This window comes from Stegastes partitus, unplaced genomic scaffold, assembly GCF_000690725.1.
Source record: "Stegastes partitus isolate 25-593 unplaced genomic scaffold, Stegastes_partitus-1.0.2 Scaffold1531, whole genome shotgun sequence".
In the NCBI taxonomy this organism is placed as follows: domain Eukaryota; kingdom Metazoa; phylum Chordata; class Actinopteri; family Pomacentridae; genus Stegastes; species Stegastes partitus.
This window is the reverse complement of record NW_007579262.1, coordinates 133508-138843: the sequence shown is the minus strand read 5'-3', so window position 1 is coordinate 138843 and position 5336 is coordinate 133508.

Here is a 5336-nt window from a genome sequence, read left to right as displayed (position 1 = left end):
TGTGTGTGTGTGTGTGTGTGTGTGGGTGAACAAGTGAGAGTGAATGTGTTGAACGGAGTGAAAGAATGCGAGAAAAAGAGGTATTGGATGGGTGTTGTCTTACAAGCAACAACAGCACATTGCAGAAAGAGGCATTTTCAACCAATTTATTAATCCTTTTAGGCAATGTTCCCTGTTCAGAAATGCAAATTGAATCAATCTGAGTCTGACTTTTAAGACTTTCAAGTGGGATTTAATTAGAAGCTGAGGCGCACAGTTTTAATGAGAGAGGGGGTGGAGAACGAACGAGAGACAGAGAGGGAGAAAAAGGGGGAGAAGAGAAGGAGGGGAGGTGGTGTTTTAATGCTATTCCTGCGGGATCGGGGTGAAGGACACATAAACCCAGCGCTGACGGCTTTCTTAAAAGAAGAAATTCTGTCGTTCCATCCGGCCATCTGTCCATCCGTCCTCGCTGCCCTTCACCTTCGACTCGGCTGTTTACGCCCAGGGAGGGGTTGGTTGGCGCTCGGGGTCTGCTTGGTGACACTAAACAACGCCCGATCCACTCCAAACCCACACATAGCCCTCAGCAGAAAAATCACCCCACTTCCTCTTCCGCAGTGGTTCTGCAATCTCCATCTCTGAATCCTTTGTCCTTTTGTCTTGCTGTTATTTACTCCAATACCATTTCTCTTTCCTCCTCCTCCTCCTCCTTCTATTCCTCGCTGAGATTCTCTAACCCTCCTCATCATCCTCCCATCATTTTCCGAGCCCTAAGCTGACTGAGCCTCCCAAAGCCATCAGGTCTGATTGTCTGATCTCGAGACATCGAGTCCGCCGGCTGAAATGAAAAATGAGGATCCCTCTCAGCCTCTATTTTTATTCTGTTTTCATTCTCTCTTTCATTCGTCTCTCCTCAGTCTCCCCCTTTTTCTTTTCCCACCTCTCTTTCACACTCTATCACGCCTCCCCCTCTCTCTCTCTCTCTCACACACACACACACACTCACACACACTCACACACACACACACACACACTCTACTGGCTCTTTCACTCATGCTTCTTCACCTTTTGTGGCCTTCCTCACGCCTGCCAATCTCACCCAATCCCTCCTCTCGTTCCCTTTCATTTGTGCCCTCCGTCCTTTGCTGGGTTGACTGGCAGCTGCACTGGCACGGGAATATGTGAAGGTAGCTGAGAAAGAACAGGATGAAATGGCATTGGGCTCGGCTTAAATTACAGCCTGCAAGTTACAGTGTGCAGGTCTCCAGACTAACTTTTTAGATTAGTTGTACTGGTGCGTCTAACTTTTTCTTTTTTGCTGCACCAGCACATCATTGAATGTGGACCTTTTCTATATTTTCGTCACCGTTTTCATCAGTTCCCAGACATACTGATAAATTCTGAAAACCATATGTAAATAACTATAAACAGGAATAAAGGTGTGGATAAATGTTTGACTGCTCTGGTCCCAGCCAGGTTCTGACCACACTCTGTCATAAATGTAGAATGTTTGCCAATTTATCGTCATGATTTCCCAATTGTTGAGGATTTACTCTGGGTTGTGGGTGGTATGGTGTGACCAGTATGCAGGAGGAGAGTGTAATCCAGATTGTACAGTTTGCAGACGTCCCACAGACGCCTCACATGTATTGACAGATGTAACTGTGCACAGAGAAGCCTCTGGTCTCCCGGCACAGTGATCCAGACAGGTGCGTGACTAAAGCAGTAGTTTGTTTGGAAATAGTAAAATAATGCATTTTAGTGTCAGATTTACCAAAACTAAGCAACATTATCTGTGTGGTGGAAACACAGACCTGTTAAATATGAGAATCACCGATGCAACTGAAATTATAATGCAAAAGAAGGAATCACACAACGTTGAGTTTAAAGCCTCCGCTCAGGCTGCAGAATTTGGTTAAAAGGTCACATTGCAATTATTTTGACAAATGGTCTCAAACCTAAACTAGCATAAAGAAACTACAAACGTTAGCCTTAAAGAAGCATTTGTGCCGAGAATCATGATAAAAATAAACGTCCTTTATTCGTAGCATCAGAAGATATCAGGTGCTGATGATGTACAGGAGACACAGAGACCACGACTGAAGATGCCTCTGTTTTGCATTGGTTTTGATTAGTTTGTAAAACAGACTGTCTCATCACAAATGATATCAACCTAAATATGAGTGAAAAGCTGATTCACTGAAAAATGCCCATGAATTTCAGACCATGTTCGTATTTGTTTGTCTCCTTTTGCTTTAATGACAGCAGCACTCGAGCTGCTTGGGTTCCACCAATCAAACCTGGAGGAACATGTTCTGTCAGCTTGATGATGCTGCCAATAGCTTTTTGTCACATGTGGAGAGTTTGTTCTTCTCACTCTTTAAATGCCCCATAAGTATTGAGTGGGGTTGAGGTCAGGTGACTGTGGAGGAAAGTCCATGACAGTCAGAACCATTTAGTTTTCTTTGGTCTTAAAATCTAAGCTTTGAGGTGTGTTTGGGCTCATTATCCTGCTGCAGAATGAATCCAGCTCCAGAAAGATGCAAACCAAAGTGTCCCATTCAATTTTCCTCTTAATTCTCCTCTTTTCTACCCTTGAAAATATTTCCTATTAATCTTCTTGTATTTTTCATGAATCAGGTAAACTGTGTTCTCTCTGTTCTAAGTTTGGTTTCAGCAAAGAACAGTGCTGTTAAGTTGATGTGCTGGTTGCAGTCATCTCTCTCTGGTCTATCTGTCTTGCTAACCTGGTTGGGCAGTACGTTTCTTAGTCTGTGTCTTATGTTCATGTAGTTACTTCCAGCTCTGTGTTCTGTTCTAGGAATTTGCACCTGACACAAGTTTCTTGTGTACCATTACACCCCTAGTTTTGACTGTTTCAAGGTTTGTTAATTCATTTGCACATGATGATGATGACATTCATTTGTTTGACATCGCCCTTGTTTCGTATTGGTGTCTGTTTGGCTGAGGTTAATGCCAAGTTTGCCTTCCTTGGTGTAATGTGGATGTTGCTGATTTCCCTCGTATCTGTATAACAAAGACCGTTACAAGAAGGTATGGCATATTTTACTCAGCAGTTAATAAGGGTGACGTTAAAGGTAATTTGTTATAACCATGTTATAACCATGTTATAACCATGTTATAAGCCTGTTATTAACATGTGTCATGACCTGGCTCAAAGGCGATGACAAAAACGGAGAGATGTGGTGCGAACTTATACAAAAATATATATATTTATGTAAACAAAAGAACTATAACAATACCGGTATGAGGTGTGTTGGTCCGTATGATCAGTGGTGTCCATATGAATGTGTGTGGTGTTGTGGTGTTGTGGTGATGTGGTGTTGCAAACAAAAGATACAGACGCTGGCCGAGAAGTCGAGCAGAGAGCAGAGAGATAGAAATGCCGATCAGCCACGCTTTTAACTCCGTCCATGCACCGGGCCCAGGTGCTGGCGATCAGGTGAATTAAAAGGCTGGATCAGCTGATCACCTCCGTCAGACATCCATCCACTTACCCAGACCAGGCGGCCAGCAGGGGCCGTAACACATGTAATGTGTGTTGTTGTGTTGTAGGTTTTTTCAGCTGCTGTTTTGCCTTTGTTTGCTTTTGTTTGCCTCTGTTTGCCCTTGTTTGTCTTAGTTTGGCTATTTTAGCCTTTTGTTGTATTTTAGATTGAACAAACTGGTTTTGTGACCATTCCCATGTCTAGTGGACAAGGTTGCTGGCTGGTGGTGGAGGTTGGGCGTGGTGTGGTTTTACTTCACAGATTGTAGTGGTCAGAGGACTGGGGCACCTTGTCTTACACCGGTGTGGTAGTCATTACAGATTGCTGTGTGCTCACCAGTGGTCGGTGGTTTGTTTCACTGGACATTTACATCATTGGCCACCTCTCTCCTCCTGCTGGTTTCCACCCACTTTGCTCTCTCTGGGTTAATTTTATTGTTCTGGAAGTGTCTCTTTTTAAAATGATTTTATTGTTCAATAGAATTAAATTAAGTAAATAAATATGTTTGTGCATTTCATTGGTTTGATTTGTTTTGTTTTGGCTTTTGGTTGCTCTTTCCATGGCCACTCCAGAAATCCAGCTACCTATCAATCATTCCACCAAATATTCAATAAACTCCATTTTCTTTGGATTTGAACCACGTCTCTGTCTTTTCTCAGCGAACGAACTTGTGTGACTATTGTGATAGTTTACTTTTAACTTGTAGTTCCTGGGCTGACAGTCCCCAGGTGGCGCTGTCGGGGTTCTTTAGATGCTGGTACAGCTCATGTATTACTCTCTCCTACGCCCCACTCCCTCCTTGGTCTAACCTTGCCACACTAATATTTGGACATTTAACCATTTTTACATCAAATAGGTACTTTTGATATTTGACAGCCATCCACAAGCTTCAGGTTGTATCGTTGACCTCCTCTTGACAGACTATATTTGTTAACTTTCTGACACAGACTTTTTTCTTCATTAAGCCTTAATTCACTGTCTTCTTCTCCTTTTTCATGATTTAATTTACTTTGTGTTAAGCACCAGTTCCACTGGCAGCTTAATGGCAGTAGGTAGTTGACAGTAGGTTTGGTTTTCTTGGGGCCAATGACGTCACCCTCTCTACTCTAAACATTGCTGCTCATTTTGCCCATATCGCTAAGTTTTTGTTCCGTTTGACCACTTGCCTCAAGAAGGCCATTACTTTTTTCAATGTGAGATGCAGCAAACTTCAGTTGAGCTTTAAGGTGTGGAAGAGCTTTCTTCTTGCATGGTAGCCCTTCAGCCAATTAAAACATGCTCGACTGTGGACACTGACACCGATGTTCCAGCAGCTTCAAATGTATTGCAGACCTGCTTGTTGGTGATTCTTGTTTGACTATTGACCATCCTGACCAAATGCAAGCTATCACTTCCATTTTCCTGATTGTGGCAAAGACACAGCTGTGCCATGTACTTTACACCTACAACTGTTTGCACAGTTGATTTTAGGATCTGAAGCGTCTTTGAAATGACCCGATGCCATTTTCCTGAGTTAGTTCATGTTTGTTAGTGTTTTGCTTCTTTAGATCTGTAGAAATGTTCATTCAGACAGCTTTCTACATCACTAAAACTGATAATTCAAGTGGCTGAAGGTTTATTTTCGACCCAGCAGATTTTGTTATATTTCCAGGAGACCCATAATAAATCTATAAAAGAACCAAAACTGTTTGTTGTATTGATGCATGTATTTCAGTCTTTCCATTAGAGTGATAGGAGTCATTGCAAACTCAAGACTGCCATGTTGTACATATACATGATCTTTATGCATGAACGTTTTGTGACTGTGTGTGCATATATATATATATATAGCAGCACAACCCATGT